The 18,308-nt window shown below is 46.2% G+C and overlaps 1 non-coding gene and 1 pseudogene across 1 annotated transcript; one reads left to right on the forward strand and one right to left on the reverse strand.

The window, feature by feature from the left end:
* Positions 1-3,992: 3,992 nt before the first annotated feature.
* Positions 3,993-4,110, forward strand: LOC124597096 (annotated as a pseudogene).
* Positions 4,111-17,416: 13,306 nt separating this feature from the next.
* Positions 17,417-17,492, reverse strand: Trnat-ugu. Its single transcript has one exon. It is a non-coding gene; the product is annotated as a tRNA-Thr (tRNA).
* Between the last annotated feature and the right edge of the window lie 816 nt (positions 17,493-18,308).

Consider the following 18,308-nt stretch of genomic DNA (forward strand, 5'->3'; position numbering starts at 1 on the left):
CAGTTTGTTGCTTTAATTTTGGACACCAGAGTATTTGCTTCGATGAATGGTAAACAAAAAAAAGATGGCTATGAGCACTATGGGACTTAACATCTGAGGTCATCAGTTCCCTAGAACTTAGAACTACTAAAACCTAACTAACCTAAGGACATCACACACATCCATGCCCGAGGCAGGATTCGAACCTGCGACCGTACCTGTCGCGCGGTTCCAGACTGAATCGCCTAGAACCGCTCGGCCACACCGGCCGGCTGATGAATGGCAGCGTCCTCTGAATGTTGTAGAAAGTAATGAAGACTGTAATACTTGTGGCTAATTGACCCTTTGTGGAAACGTAATGTGGTTCAGTAAAGCTTAAATCCAACTGGGCAACACACATTGCGTCATGATGGGTTGTCATCAAGCTCTTGGTACGTGGCTAGCACTGTAAACAACATCAAATGGAACGAACATGTAAGGCCAGTTGCAGGGAACGCGAATGGTCGGCATCAGGACAAGAATACCAGGAAAGTGTAGTTCATCTCTACAGGAGACACATTCTTAAGTACTGCTCGAGGTCGGTTTCAGGTAGGACATCGAAGCAATAGAGGGGCGTGCTGCCAGATCAGTTACCAGTACGTTCCGTCAACAAGCGAGTATTATGGAAATGCTCCTTGAACTCAAATGGGAATCGCTGGAGGGAAGAAGTAATTCCATTCCCGAAACACTGCTGATGAAGTTTGGAGAACCGGCATTTCAGTCAGACTGCAGAACGATTCTCCCGCCACCAACATACATCTCGCGTAAGGACGGCGAAAAGGAGGACCCGTACAGAAGAATTCAGTCAGTCGTTTTGCTTCTCCCGCTCCACTTCCGAGAATAAGAGGAAAGGGAATGACAATGGTACGGGTTCAAGCTACCCTCCGCCATGCGTCGTATGGTGGTGTTCGAAGTATGTATGTAGATGTAGGTTTATACCTATGTCCATACTAATAATAAAACTATAAAAGCTCCGCGTCGGACTGTTTTAGTATACTAATCTTCAAAACTGCTAGAAGAATTTTGATTACATTTTCACAGTTAACTTGAGCGTACCTTGCGGCAATGTACATCCGTATTTAATCAAATTCGGGACACGAAAAAAAGTTATTGTAATTTGAAGTTTTGTCTACAATCATCGGCTCAGCTCAGCAGTTCGGTTGTTTAAACATCCCGAAAACCAATAGATGGCACTGTTAGTTCTTTTAACTCGGTGACATCTGTTTCAGACACTTAAGTGACTGGCGGAATTAAGCACCGCAATCGTACCTTTACGTATGCCAACTAACATTGAATTTACTTGGCTAGGATATACGGGTCTACCGATTTCTCTTTGTGTATTTAATACTTAAAGACGTTGTTTTGTTTCCTTCAGTAGACTTCATTTATACAATTTGTTAGGAAAAACGAGTTCATTAAGTTTGTTTCGTGATTTGGGTGCCTACTCATTATATTTTGACTTTGCTTTGGCTACGAATAAAAATGCCTAGAAAATGGTCGAGCCTTTCTGAATACACCAGAATGACTGAAGACTGAAGGCTGTGGTCTGAAGGCTTCAGCGGAGACGAGACTTGCTGCGGCTCAAGAACATCAGGGTTTAATTAGCTCTTTGGAAACTCCTCCCGAAAACGAGGCGCAACATAACACTGATCGAGAGCGTCATGCGTTATTTCATTCCCAAGAACCCTTCTCTCATAGAAGCTTAAAGTTACTACTCTCCAACGTAACATCATAGAAGCGGAAATTCTGATGGGAAGTTGGGCAGGCGAGTGTGTTTTTACACATGAGGTTCCGATTATTCGTAACAGTTTACCATTTCACTTTAAACGAATACAGTTTCCGGTAAACGTACTTATATGTTACGCCATGACCATAAACAACGCACAAGGTCAGATGCAACTTGTTGCAGGCATAGAACTTAGTGTCATACGCTTTTTGTAAGGCCAGCTCTTTGTGACTCTCTCCCGTGTTTGTGAGGGAAACAAGTTCTTATTTCATGTCCCCAATCAAACAGTCCAAATGTTGTGTACTGAGGTGAAAAAATCCATGGGCTAGCGGTAAGTACGTATGTAGATGGCAGAAGTATAGCGTACGCAGGGTATAAAGGGCAGTGCATTGGCTGTGCCGTCACTTGTACTCAGTTGATTCACGTGAAAAGGTTTCCGACTTCATTATGGCCGACGGTAATTAACGGACTTTGAACGCGGAATGGTTGTTGGAACTAGAGGCATGGGACATTCAATTTCCGAAATTGTTAGGGAATTCGGTATTTCGAGATCCACTGTGTCAAGACCGTGCGGAGAATACCACATTTCAGGCATTACCTCTCACCACGGACAACGCAGTAGCCGACACCCATCACTTAGCGGCCAAGAACAGCAGAATTGCATGAAATAACTGCAGAAATCAACGTGGAACGTACGAAAAACGTATCCCTTAGGACAGTGCAGCGAAATTTGGCGTTAATGGGCTGTGGCGGCAGACGACGGACGCGAATGCCTTTGCTAACAGCGCGATATCGCCTGCAGCCCATCTCTTGGACTCATGACCATACCGGTTGGACCCTGGACGACTGAATTTCGTGGTCTGGTCAGATGAGCCTCGATTTCAGTTGCTAAGAGCTGGTGGTAGGATTCGGGTTTGGCGCACACCCCGTGAAGCCACAGCCCCGCGATTTTGTATCCCCCTCCTTGTGATTGATGGTCCTTGGGAGTACACCTGTTCACTTACGTAATAATATAAAACAGCTGCAGCCTGGTTTATGTTATAATGTTTCGGTGCGTCAGTACACCATCTTCAGGTCCTGCATAATGCTGAGGGGGCGAACTCTGTCTGCAACCATCAACTACCAACTGAATGACATTTTCACTCTGCAGCGGAGTGTGAACTGAAGTTTGGAAGGTAGGAGACGAGGTACTGGTAGAATTGAAGCTGTGAGGATGGGTCGTGAGTTGTGCTCGGGTAGCTCAAGTGGTAGAGCACTTGCCCGCGAAAGGCAAAGGTCCCGAATTCGAGTCTCGGTCGGGCACAGATTTAATCTGCCAGGAAGTTTCAACTATGAACTGGTTAGCAGACACAACATCGCTGTTACAGTAATCTACGGAAGCCAGTTCATAGATGTTGGCCACTGATGGGATCGTGTATACGATCGTAGTTCACCACCCTAAGCATCACCTAAGGCTGATTCACCGAAACTGGTTGCTGTATAATAAAATCACATCAAAACGACGACTGCAGGTGTTTCATTTTTTTCGTAAGGACCTACGTTGTCAACAAGCCACTGTGCAAGCTGGTGGTGGCTGTATAACGCTGTGGGCTGTCTTGACATGAAATGAACTGGGTCCTCTAGTCCAGCTGAACCAATCATTCCTAGAAACGCCTTTGTTCGTCTACTTGGAGATCATCTGCAGCCATTTATGATTCAAATGGCTCTGAGCACTATGGGACTTAAACATCTGAGGTCATCAGTGCCCTGGAACTTAGAAATACTTAAACCAAACTAACCTAAGGACATCACACACACCATGCCCGAGGCAGGATTCGAACCTGCGACCGTCGCAGCAGCGCTGTTCCAAACTGAAGTGCCAAGAACCGCTCAGCCACAGCGGCCGGCGCCATTCATGGACTTCACGTTCACACCAACGATGTAATTTTTATGGATGACAGTATGACGCATCACCCGGACACAATTGTTCGCGACTGATTTGAAGAACATTCTGGATAATTCGAACGAGTGATTTAGTATGATTTAGTCACCCACATCGCCCGACTTGCATCCCATCGCACATTTATGGGACCCAATCGAGGGGTCATCTCGGGCACAAAATCCTGCACCGGCACAACTTTCGCAATTATAGATGGCTATAAAGGCAGAGTGTCTCAATATTTGTTGAGTCCACGCTACGTCGAATTGTTGCACTACGCCGGGCAAAAGGAGGTCCGATACGGTCTTAGCAGATATCCCATGACTTTTGGGCAACGGCCTTGCCGCAGTGGATACACCGGTTCCCGCCAGATCGCCGAAGTTAAGTGCTGTCGGGCGTGGTCGGCACTTGGATGGGTGACCATCCAGGCCGCCATGCGCTGTTGCCATTTTTCGGGGTGCACTCAGCCTCGTGATGCCAATTGAGGAGCTACTCGACCGAATAGTAGCGGCTTCGGTAAAGAATACCATCATAACGGCCGGGAGAGCGGTGTGCTGATCCCACGCCCCTCCTATCCGCATCCCCCTCTGAGGATGACATGGCGGTAGTATGGTCCCGGTAGGCCACTCGTGGCCTGAAGACGGAGTGCTTATCCCATGACTTTTGGCACATCGCTGTATACAAAGCAGTTTTTTAAGTCAAAAATAAATTCGACGCGTACGGTGTCTAGGGCACAGATATAAATAAACCCATGCACCGAGCGAGGTGGCGCAGTGGTTAGACACTGGACTCGCATTCGGGAGGACGACGGTTCAATCCCGAGTCCGGCCATCCTGATTTAGGTTTTCCGTGATTTCCCTAAATCATTCCAGGCAAATGCCGGGATGGTTCCTCTGAAAGGGAACGGCCGACTTCCTTCCCTAATCCGATGAGGCCGATGACCACGCTGTCTGGTGTCCTTCACCAACCAACCAACCAACCAAACCCATGCAACGCCGCGTTTCTCAGCTAGCCGAGAAGTAAAATAGGGTCGTTTGGTATTGTTCGTGACGTTGCCACTTTAACAGCCAGCAGTGTATGAATTCTGAAACCAGAGATCCTCCGCAATTGTTCGAGCTGTTGCCTCACTTCCGTGCACCTGCCAGACGCCACGGCCGTCTGTCACCGATACGGAGCTCTTCAGCGCAGCGCTCCGCTCAGCAGGTACTTTTCCGAGGCGCGGAGCGAGCAGGCCCCACGACGCCCGCAGCAAGGCTGCCGCGCATGGCTGGCCAGATAACCTCGGCCGCACCATAGCATCTCGCCACCTACGCACCCTCACGCACCATTCCAACACAGCATTTACCATTCAGGTTTTCACTGTTGTGGTGGTTACTTTGGAGCCTTCAGAGTGGGTGGCAGTAGATGGGCCAGATAGGAAAAGTGAAGGGCACAGAAGGCGGGGAGGAAACGAAATGAAACTCCACAGGTTGATAGTGTATGTGATCTTAATGCAGTGATTACAAAATCGAGTCAGATTTAAACAATTTGGCATATGAGTCCACTTCTCACTAAGACATTGCACTCCCTCTTGCCTGGATGCACTAACTAATTCTATTGGTAAGGTTGTCGTGAAGTCGTTGTGCGCTCTCCTGACACAGCTGGTCCACAACCGTGTTATCTGGCCCTTCGTACCCTCGATACTGACGCTGAGACGGAATTAGCGCCCAAGCTAACCCCACACATGTTCTGTCAGTGACCTAGGGAGTACCTCAGCTTCACGAAGACAGTTTCTTGAGACAGTCATTGACCTGTTGAAAAATGGCAATACGAGACTGTCCAGTGAGAGGCAACAAATGAGGACACAGGATGACCGTGTCGTACCGTTGTACCGTCAGAGTACCAGCCGTGACCTGGTCATCCGCGATGACTCTCCACGCCATGATGCTAGGTGTAACACCGCTGTGCCTCTCCAAAAACAATGGAAGAATTGTCTTCCCAGGTCATCGCCAAACTCGCCGACGATCGTCAGTGCGGAACCGAGCTGAACACAAAGCGACATCATTCATCAGCAAGCCGGCCGAAGTGGCCGTGCGGTTAAAGGCGCTGCAGTCTGGAACCGCAAGACCGCTACGGTCGCAGGTTCGAATCCTGCCTCGGGCATGGATGTTTGTGATGTCCTTAGGTTAGTTAGGTTTAACTAGTTCTAAGTTCTAGGGGACTAATGACCTCAGCAGTTGAGTCCCATAGTGCTCAGAGCCATTTGAACCATTCATCAGCATTCCAAGCTTCCCGTTCATGGCACCACTCAAACGCACCTGATTGTGATTTGGTGTTAACCGCAGCCTACATATGTAGAGGTAATTCCGTAGTCACGTGATTGCTGGTCTTCTACCACTGCTGCTGGTCGATGCAGGATGTTGCAGGAGTCGATTACTTGTTCTCGGATGGCAGTTGTAGACGTGAAGGGAGTGAAGTTGTGTCTGGTGCACAGTACGGAGATGTATCCTTGTGCTGCTCAGACATGATCGACCGGAACCTTAAGGACGAGAATGCTTACTCTCACATTTCCATGAGATCCAACACCGGGCCACTGTCACGTCCGAATGCCCCACAAACCTACATATTGCACAATTCGACCAGCTGGCCAAGTGGAGACCCTGAATCACACGTTTTTGAAACTCTGCCATATACTGATTACGCTTCCTCAAACGAGTACACGACAGTTATGTCTCCTTCACTACAAAAACGCAACATTCGACGCTGTTCACGGCCCTTAATGTGCTTTACCAGGCGTGGTAACGACGCTAAATACGAACAATACCAATGAACACTGGTGGTCGATATACCTTTCACTGAGAATTACAACCCTAATCGTTTGCATACCCGCCGATGGTGTGCACGTATACGAAATTGATATCTGTCTTCTGGGTACATTACTTTTTTTGTCAGGCAGCGTAAGTACCTTCAGAGTTTCAGAAGACGACTACACTAAAAATATGAGACATAGAGAAAAACTGCCTACTGCAGCTGGAAATTACATTCGCCACAAAGATGAAATGTCACTGACAGTATCTTTATTTCCATCAAGACGTATAGTACGTCATGTGTGTGCTTCCACACGTTATTAATAGTCTTTGACTCGCGTTCCAATTTCCAAATTCTCAACAATATTCACAGTCAAAGTGGTAATAGCTACGTGAGACAGACAGCCTATTCGGATTGTTTCCAGTTGCTACCGTACATCAGCAGCACATCAGGTATAGATATCTACAAAAAGCCTGATATTGCCGTTTACAACATTACGTTTACCCGAAAACTAGCGATAAATTAGGTGAAAATGTCACAACCAGTCATCCTCAAAACTGGGACAAAAGAGGACGCAATTTGGCACTAAGAATTTGCCTTCTGTAACTCTAATATTTAACGTGTGAACATTTAAGTATTGTTGGTGCATTACGTTACGTTGTGCTACGCAGCAAAACACTGTCCCTCTTGTCGCCAAACAACTGTTGAAGCCTTGAGAAAGGCTCCTCACTCTATTGGAGCTGCTGCCAATACACAAATGCGTAATCACGGCAGACACTTAGCAAACAGCTGAATGTTTACGTTCCATTCGTAATACCTGTTGCAGTTTACTGACAGATTACGCTTTGCCATGTAAGCAGGAGATCCCGGGTTCGAGTCCCAGTCGGGCACACATTTTCATCTGTTCCCGATGACATATGTCAACGCCTTTAAGCAGCTAAGGGTGTTCATTTCATTGTGCTTTCATTATCAGTTGAACACCAGAGTTACATGTCTTATCGCGTAGCTACAGCATAATACACAAAATGATCGACTTCGTTGCTCAGAATTAGCTATTCATCGCTACTCTCGTATTATTTTATTTGCCACAAGTACAACTTAACAGCTATATGTTGCAAAGAAACCTACTTACATATCTTAATCATCACTAAAATGTTGGTACTTTGCGAAGGTATTAGTGAAGGGGCTATGTGAGGGTGGAGGTGGAAGTAGATCAATTGCACAAAGAGGACGGATTGTATAGATTTCATAGCGTCAAATATAAGCAGTTATTACCCATCAGACGATATGTATTGAACAGTTGTCCACTGAACTTCGACCTGTACTTCCAATACGCTTACAAACATCTAAACGAGTGCTAGTGTTCACACTGATCAGCGTTCAGGATACACGAAGTTCAGCTGACTAGACATGTGCAAGTGTGATACTCTGAACTCTAAGGCGGAGAATATCTGGTCGAAAGTATCTGGGCACCACTACGTAATGCGGAGTTGATCACTAGACGTTAAGAGAAGTGGAACTGCGAGTATAAAAGGAAGTGGGGTCGAGTGTGTTGTTACTACAGAAGGTCAGAGACTTTACATGTGGACTAGTCATTGGATGTCATCTGAGCAACAAATGCTTCAGGAACCTTTCAATCGTCCTAAAGCTGCTCAAGTCGACGGTTGGTGATGTGACTATGAAGAGGAAATGTGAAGGAACAACCACAGCGAAACCAAGATCAGGCAGAGCTAATGTACTGAAGGACAAGGACAGTAGAGCGTTTCGGAGAATGGTTGTAAAATATCGCATGAAAGGAGTGGATGAGTCGACTTATAAGTTCCAAAGTTCGGCCAGCCGCGCAGCTAGGACAATGACTTTCCTTGGGGAGTTGAAACAATGGGGTACAATGGTCGAACAGCTCCTCATAAGCAACACATTTACACTACTGGCCATTAAAATTGCTACACCACGAAGATGACGTGCAACAGACGCGAAATTTAACCGACATGAAGAAGATGCTGTGATGTGCAAATGATTAGCTTTCCAGAGCATTAACACAAGGCTGGCGCCGGTGGCGACACCTAAACGTGCTGACATGAGGAAAGTTTCCAACCGATTTCTCATACACAAACAGCAACTGACCGGCGTTGCCTGGTGAAACGTTGTTCTGATGCCCGTGCTGGATCCCAACGGCCTCGTATCACTAGCAGTCGAGATGACAGGCATCTTATCCGCATGGCTGTAAAAGATCGAGCAGCCACGTCTCGATCCACCTAGATGTTGAGCGCCCATAAGCCCCAACGTCTCGATCCCTGAGTCAACAGATGGGACGTTTGCAAGACAACAACCATCTGCACGAACAGTTCGACGACGCTGGCAGCAGCATGGACTATCAGCTCGGAGACCATGGCTACGGTTACCCTTGACGCCGCATCACAGACAGGAGCGCCGGCCGCGGTGGTCTAGCGGTTCTAGGCGCTCAGTCCAGAACCGCGCGACTGCTACGGTCGCAGGTTCGAATCCTGCCTCGGGCATGGATGTGTGTGATGTCCTTAGGTTAGTTAGGTTTAATTAGTTCTGAGTTCTAGGGGACTGATGACCACAGATGTTAAGTCCCATAGTGCTCAGAGCCATTTGAACCATTCATCAGCATTCCAAGCTTCCCGTTCATGGCACCACTCAAACGCACCTGATTGTGATTTGGTGTTAACCGCAGCCTACATATGTAGAGGTAATTCCGTAGTCACGTGATTGCTGGTCTTCTACCACTGCTGCTGGTCGATGCAGGATGTTGCAGGAGTCGATTACTTGTTCTCGGATGGCAGTTGTAGACGTGAAGGGAGTGAAGTTGTGTCTGGTGCACAGTACGGAGATGTATCCTTGTGCTGCTCAGACATGATCGACCGGAACCTTAAGGACGAGAATGCTTACTCTCACATTTCCATGAGATCCAACACCGGGCCACTGTCACGTCCGAATGCCCCACAAACCTACATATTGCACAATTCGACCAGCTGGCCAAGTGGAGACCCTGAATCACACGTTTTTGAAACTCTGCCATATACTGATTACGCTTCCTCAAACGAGTACACGACAGTTATGTCTCCTTCACTACAAAAACGCAACATTCGACGCTGTTCACGGCCCTTAATGTGCTTTACCAGGCGTGGTAACGACGCTAAATACGAACAATACCAATGAACACTGGTGGTCGATATACCTTTCACTGAGAATTACAACCCTAATCGTTTGCATACCCGCCGATGGTGTGCACGTATACGAAATTGATATCTGTCTTCTGGGTACATTACTTTTTTTGTCAGGCAGCGTAAGTACCTTCAGAGTTTCAGAAGACGACTACACTAAAAATATGAGACATAGAGAAAAACTGCCTACTGCAGCTGGAAATTACATTCGCCACAAAGATGAAATGTCACTGACAGTATCTTTATTTCCATCAAGACGTATAGTACGTCATGTGTGTGCTTCCACACGTTATTAATAGTCTTTGACTCGCGTTCCAATTTCCAAATTCTCAACAATATTCACAGTCAAAGTGGTAATAGCTACGTGAGACAGACAGCCTATTCGGATTGTTTCCAGTTGCTACCGTACATCAGCAGCACATCAGGTATAGATATCTACAAAAAGCCTGATATTGCCGTTTACAACATTACGTTTACCCGAAAACTAGCGATAAATTAGGTGAAAATGTCACAACCAGTCATCCTCAAAACTGGGACAAAAGAGGACGCAATTTGGCACTAAGAATTTGCCTTCTGTAACTCTAATATTTAACGTGTGAACATTTAAGTATTGTTGGTGCATTACGTTACGTTGTGCTACGCAGCAAAACACTGTCCCTCTTGTCGCCAAACAACTGTTGAAGCCTTGAGAAAGGCTCCTCACTCTATTGGAGCTGCTGCCAATACACAAATGCGTAATCACGGCAGACACTTAGCAAACAGCTGAATGTTTACGTTCCATTCGTAATACCCGTTGCAGTTTACTGACAGATTACGCTTTGCCATGTAAGCAGGAGATCCCGGGTTCGAGTCCCAGTCGGGCACACATTTTCATCTGTTCCCGATGACATATGTCAACGCCTTTAAGCAGCTAAGGGTGTTCATTTCATTGTGCTTTCATTATCAGTTGAACACCAGAGTTACATGTCTTATCGCGTAGCTACAGCATAATACACAAAATGATCGACTTCGTTGCTCAGAATTAGCTATTCATCGCTACTCTCGTATTGTTTTATTTGCCACAAGTACAACTTAACAGCTATATGTTGCAAAGAAACCTACTTACATATCTTAATCATCACTAAAATGTTGGTACTTTGCGAAGGTATTAGTGAAGGGGCTATGTGAGGGTGGAGGTGGAAGTAGATCAATTGCACAAAGAGGACGGATTGTATAGATTTCATAGCGTCAAATATAAGCAGTTATTACCCATCAGACGATATGTATTGAACAGTTGTCCACTGAACTTCGACCTGTACTTCCAATACGCTTACAAACATCTAAACGAGTGCTAGTGTTCACACTGATCAGCGTTCAGGATACACGAAGTTCAGCTGACTAGACATGTGCAAGTGTGATACTCTGAACTCTAAGGCGGAGAATATCTGGTCGAAAGTATCTGGGCACCACTACGTAATGCGGAGTTGATCACTAGACGTTAAGAGAAGTGGAACTGCGAGTATAAAAGGAAGTGGGGTCGAGTGTGTTGTTACTACAGAAGGTCAGAGACTTTACATGTGGACTAGTCATTGGATGTCATCTGAGCAACAAATGCTTCAGGAACCTTTCAATCGTCCTAAAGCTGCTCAAGTCGACGGTTGGTGATGTGACTATGAAGAGGAAATGTGAAGGAACAACCACAGCGAAACCAAGATCAGGCAGAGCTAATGTACTGAAGGACAAGGACAGTAGAGCGTTTCGGAGAATGGTTGTAAAATATCGCATGAAAGGAGTGGATGAGTCGACTTATAAGTTCCAAAGTTCGGCCAGCCGCGCAGCTAGGACAATGACTTTCCTTGGGGAGTTGAAACAATGGGGTACAATGGTCGAACAGCTCCTCATAAGCAACACATTTACACTACTGGCCATTAAAATTGCTACACCACGAAGATGACGTGCAACAGACGCGAAATTTAACCGACATGAAGAAGATGCTGTGATGTGCAAATGATTAGCTTTCCAGAGCATTAACACAAGGCTGGCGCCGGTGGCGACACCTAAACGTGCTGACATGAGGAAAGTTTCCAACCGATTTCTCATACACAAACAGCAACTGACCGGCGTTGCCTGGTGAAACGTTGTTCTGATGCCCGTGCTGGATCCCAACGGCCTCGTATCACTAGCAGTCGAGATGACAGGCATCTTATCCGCATGGCTGTAAAAGATCGAGCAGCCACGTCTCGATCCACCTAGATGTTGAGCGCCCATAAGCCCCAACGTCTCGATCCCTGAGTCAACAGATGGGACGTTTGCAAGACAACAACCATCTGCACGAACAGTTCGACGACGCTGGCAGCAGCATGGACTATCAGCTCGGAGACCATGGCTACGGTTACCCTTGACGCCGCATCACAGACAGGAGCGCCGGCCGCGGTGGTCTAGCGGTTCTAGGCGCTCAGTCCAGAACCGCGCGACTGCTACGGTCGCAGGTTCGAATCCTGCCTCGGGCATGGATGTGTGTGATGTCCTTAGGTTAGTTAGGTTTAATTAGTTCTGAGTTCTAGGGGACTGATGACCACAGATGTTAAGTCCCATAGTGCTCAGAGCCATTTGAACCATTTGGACAGACAGGAGCGCCTGCGATGGTGTACTCAACGACGAACCTGGGTGCACGAATGGCAAAATGTCATTTTTTCGAATGAATCCAGGTTCTGTTTACAGCATCTTGATGGTTGCATCCGTGCTTGGCGACGTCACGGTGAACGCACATTGGAAGCGTGTATTCGTCATCGCCATACTGGCGTACCACCCGGCGTGATGGTATGGGGTGCCATTGGTTACACGTCTCGGTCTCCTCTTGTTCGCATTGACGGTAGTTTGAACAGTGGCATTACATTTCAAATGCGTCACCACCCGTCAATCCCTGCGAAACCCTACATTTCAGCAGGATAATGCACGACCGCATGTTGCAGGTCCCGTACGGGCCTTTCTGGATACAGAAAATGTTCGACTGCTGCCCTGGCCAGCACATTCTCCAGATCTCTCACCAATTGAAAATGTCTGATCTATGGTGGCCGAGCAACTGGCTCGTCACAATACGCCAGTCACTACTCTTGATGAACTGTGGTATCGTGTTGAAGCTGCATGGGCTGCTGTACCTGTACATGCCATCCAAGCTCTGTTTGACTCAATGCCCTGGCATATCAAGGCCGTTATTACGGCCAGAGGTGGTTGTTCTGGGTACTGATTTCTCAGGATCTATGCACCCAAATTGCGTGAAAATGTAATCACATGTCAGTTCCAGTATAATATATATGTCGAATGATGTAGCAATTTTAATGGCCTGTAGTGTATATAGTCAGTGCTAAGCGACATATGAGGCGGTGCAAACAGCGACGTCATTGCACAGTGGATGACTGGGAACGAGTCATTTAGAGTGATCAATCACGCTGTACACTGCGGAAATCCGATGTAGAAGTTTTGCTTCGGCGAGTGCCTGAAGAACTAATGTATAGTGCCAATAATGAAATAAGGAAGTTGTGATGTTAAGGTACGGGGTACTTTTCGTGGCTAGTATGTGGTTTCCCTATTGCGATTAAGAAAACGCTAAATGTGGAGGCATACGAAGACACTGTCAGCATTGCGTTCTGCATACATTAGAGGAACAGCATGAAAATGCACCGTTTCGTGAAGCAGCTGCTGTGAGGTAATGTTATATGGAATACAACATTCCTGAAATTATCCTGGGGATTAAAAAGCCGCTGTAGTTGTTATTTAAATACAACTTAGCGGCCTCCTAATACCCAAGATGATTAAATGGCTCTGAGCACTATGGGACTCAACATCTGAGGTCATCAGTCCCCTAGAACTACTTAAACCTAACTAACCTAAGGACATCACACACACCCATGCCCGAGTCAGGATTCGATCCTGCGACCGTATCGGTCGCGCGGTTCCAGACTGTAGCGCCTAGAACCGCTCGGCCACTCCGGCCGGCTGTATGCCTCAGATGGCCAATTTCGTGTTTCAGTGGTTCGAGTTGCATGATAGTGAATTCATGTTGACGGCTTCGCCGCCAGACACTCCTGATCTGAACGCGTTGGGATGCATCTGGGACGATATTGTACACCATTAGCCTGTTAAGTACGGGAATTGCGTGACTTGTGCGTAGACATCAAGTGATTACACCGCTACGGGTCATCGATCAACTGACAGCCACGCTCACCGATAACGTCACTCAAGAACTTGCTCCCCATCCAGCGGCAGTTTATCGTAGGTCGCTGGAGCAGCGGACGTTTATTTCCGCTTTCAGATAGATGCACATAATTAAAGTCCCTTGTCACTCGCTTCAGACTGGTTTAGAAATACGGAATACGTTTTGTGATCGTGTATTAAGAGCGTATAGGAGAGCAGGAACCTTCTCTGCTTGAATCAACATGGATTCAGCAAACAATGATCTTGCGAAATTCAAGTCACTCTCTCTGTTGTTCGTCTTTGAGATCAAGGGAGCAGTAGAAATGGGCGCCCAAGTAAATGCCGTGTTCATAATCTGCCGTAAGGGATTCGATGAAGTTACCTGCTATCGTCTAGCGAAAAAAATATGGGCGTTTGAGGTAACGGGCAAGCTTTGTCAGTGGATTCAGGACTTCCTAGCAGATTGAACTCAACGAACACTGAAGCCCCGGAGAAACTGACATAGGCACGCGTATTGAGATACAGAGATATGTAAACAGGCAGAATACGACACTACTGTCGGCTACACCTATATAAGACAACAAGTGTCTGGTGCAGTTGTTAGATCGATTACAGCTGCCACAATGGCAGGTTATCAAGGTTTAAGTGAGTTTGAACGTGCTCTTAGAGTCGGCGCACAAACGATGGGACGCAGCATCTCCAGGGTGTCTATGAACTGATGAACTGGGGATTTTCCCGTACGACCATTTCACGAGTGTACCGTGAATATCAGAAATCCGGTAAAGCACCAAATCTCCGACATCGCTGTGGCCGGAAAAAGATCCTGCAAGAAGGGGACCAACGATGACTAAAGAGAATCGTTCAACGTGACAGAATTGCACCCCTTCCTAAATTGGTGCAGATTTCAATGCTGGGCCATCAACAAGTATCAGCGTGCAAACCAATCAACGAAACATCATCGATACGGGCTTTTCGAGCCGAAGGCCAACTCGTGTACAATTGATGACCACGGCACAAAGCTTTATGCCTCTCCTGGGCCCATCAACACCGACACTGGACTGTTGATGACTGGGAATATGTTGCCTGGTTGGACGCGTCTCGTTACAAATTGTATCGAGAGGGTATGGAGACAACCTCCTGAAACCATGGACCCCCTGCATGTCAGCAGGGGACTGTTCAAGCTGGTGGTAGCTCTGTAATGGAGCGTGTGCAGTTGGAGTGATTGCGACCCTGATAGTCTAGATCAGACTCTGACAGGTGACACGTACGTAAGCATCCTGTCTGATCACCTGCATCCATTCATGTCCATTGTGCACTCTGACGGACTTGGGCAATTAGAGCAGGTCATTTCGACATGCCGCACGCACAGAATTGCTAGAGAGTGGCTGCAGGAACACTCTTCTGAGTTTAAACATTTTCGCTGGCCACCAAACTCCCCAGACACGAACATTATTGAGCATGTCTGGGATTCCTTGCAACGTGCTGTTCAAAAGAGAGTTCCACCTCCTCGTAATCGTACAGATTTCAAATCCATACTACGTCGTATTGCGGCAATTCTGCGTGCGTGCGGGGCCCTACTTGATATTAGGCATGTGTACCAGTTTCTTTGCCTCTTCAGTGTATTATTATTAACGATGCAAGGTACTCGGACGTAAAACTATCTTTGGGAGCGCTTCCAAGTCGTGTTGTAGAGCAGTTACCTATAATGTCAGGTCTGTTTCTGGGAGATTAAGTTTTGCAGGCGAAATGTTACAGCCCATGCTTAAACATTTTACGGACACTCACACACAATGTGCTGCCGAAAACTACAAATTTCTACAAACAATTTACGTCATTCGTGTGATATTTTCCCGCATCCAAACCAAAGGCACCATTTTTGTTTTCAATGGCTAGTCGGGCGGTCTATAGCAACGACACGCAGCAAGGAACTTTTTACGGTAGCGACTGACTGAGGAAGGCCCGGATTTTTCTTTCTTAACCGTAATCCTCCCCCACCTCCACCCCCTTTCTCCCTCCTGACTGTGGCACGAAATCACCCTACATAGGTCGTACTGTCTGATGAGCACAGGAAAAGCTGTTACTATAGCATCATGCTGAAGCAGGAGGAAAGCTGCAAAGCCAACGGTAAAACTGAAATTTTCTAATTTTAAACTCGGTAGTCTAGAATTCCCTCACCTCAAATTCACACATTTCTCTTTCCATAATCCTGAAAGTTTCTATCATTCTCACAGAAACACCTTGTAGTAAACGTTATACCATGTTATGAGGCCCAGAGTTTTTCTAAATGGTAGAAACCATTTTATGGCACCCTATATGGTTGTATTGAAAAGCAAACTGTTAGTTCTACGTCATAAAATATTGTAAACGCTGTAGCTGAGACGAGAATAGCGGAAAGGCGCTTACGAACGTTTCAGACACTCTTTTAATCGATCAGTTACGCAGTTCTATCTGTTAGCCTGACTGTGTCCAGTTTGTACGCGATCCTCTTGCACGAAGTGATGTCAGCTCATTTGATAGTTCGCATGTAGCGTGCAGTAGTCGTGCATACTGGCTGTTGACTTGCAAATCGCCCTCTAATGATACGTTCTGCGGCCGATGACGTAACGATGAAGGGGCTGGGGGCAACTCGTTTTACGCCAATTTACTCGCAGATCTGCACTGGACAGGGTCGAACGCTTGTGCTTGTGTACGGACGTTTTGCTTGTTATTACACTCCGGAAAGTGAGAGCAGCTTAACAGCGCTCGACAGATGAGGAGGTAATCAGCATAATATTTTCGTGCAGAGATCGTGACTAATTCTGATAATGCCTATTTCTTAGAATGACGACATGCTACAGTATCGCTGGAAACCTCACCTACTAACCGTACAAGAAAAAGCTCACAAATAATAACCAGCGGATCATGTAGATTGCGCCTCTCCGACATACTCCTCAGCCGCAAAAACATAATTCCCTCTTGCTCCAAAGTTGCCACTTTTTCTCTCCAGCAGAATTCTAGCATTCCTTCTAAATCCCCGAATGTAAAGCTCTTCATTCTGAAAACCCGCCACGTCTTAAAAATTTAACCATGGATATTCATGAAAATTTCTGAATACGGTTTGCCCTGTCATTGAGCCCAAAGTTGTTAAACCTGGACGCTTGCAAACGCAGTCTGACTGGAGCAGTGATATTCCAGATGTGTCATAACTCTCTGAAGTCATCCGGAAGGAATTAAAGGTGAACACTTACCGAAGACACAGTGCGACGAACTTTCATCGTGTACGTAGACGCGCCTTGCAGACTAGACTTGTGCAAAACAAATACGTTTGCTATTTGTAACTTATGATGCATCAAAAGATCTAATCTACCAACTGGTATGAAGGAAAAAATTAAATCCAGTGACACCGTTTCTGCAATTTCATGAGTCTTAGAGGTACTTTTCCATAATACAGCCCTAAATAAACGTTTAAGCAGGTGATGAATACGTTGTCGGAATCATAGACAAAGCCATGCATGCAGAGTAACGAAATCAAGAACGCCAAACATACTGTAAAGAAATTAGAATTACATTAATACCTTCAGCTGCCAACGGCGTTGATATTTATCAACGAGGACAGGTGAAAATGTGTGCCCCGACACGGGACTCGAACCCGGGATCTCCTGCTTACATGGCAGACGCTCTGTCCATCTGAGCCATCGATGGCACAGAGGATAGCGCGACTGCAGGGAATATCTCGCCCACACCTCCCGCGAGACCCACATTCTCACCTTGTATGTCCACACACTACATTCGTAGTGACCCACACCAACACACTCATTACTCGTGGAAGGCATTCTTGCCAAGTCCCGTAATAGTTCGGGGAATATGTGTGCATCCGCACAGAAGAAGAAGGTCATGGCCGGTGTTGCCAGAACTATATACTTATATGGTTATGGTGTCTGTTCTTTCGGACATATCCGAAAGAACAGACACTATATCCATATAACTGTAAAGAAACTTTATAATGAAGTGAAACTACAAAACGAATCACCCCTCACGGACGAATAGAATACATACAACACAACAAATTTACATCACCAAACAAAGAAATTTCAAAATAATATTACAAATTTCAATATTGTGATTTTACAAGCGAGGGCGAGACGTTATCACTTAGGTGTGAGCACGGATGTATAAACTAGGACTGAGTACGGGCTTCCACTTTCTCTGGTGAAATATAATGGATCGCAAAAGGCATTTAAGCTCTTCTTACCAGTTCGAATGAAAATTTGACTCAATTTTCCCTTAGCTTAAAAGTACCGGGTGATAAAAAAGTCAGTATAAATTTGAAAACTGAATACATCACCGAATAATGTAGATAGAGAGGTACAAATTGACACACATGCTTGGAATGACATGGGGTTTTATTAGAACCAAAAAAAATACATAGGTTCAAAAAAGTTCGACAGATGGCGCTTCATCTGATCAGAATAGCAATAATTAGCATAACAAAGTAAGACAAAGCAAAGATGATGTTCTT

Source organism: Schistocerca americana, chromosome 2, assembly GCF_021461395.2.
Source record: "Schistocerca americana isolate TAMUIC-IGC-003095 chromosome 2, iqSchAmer2.1, whole genome shotgun sequence".
NCBI classification, from domain to species: Eukaryota; Metazoa; Arthropoda; class Insecta; order Orthoptera; family Acrididae; genus Schistocerca; species Schistocerca americana.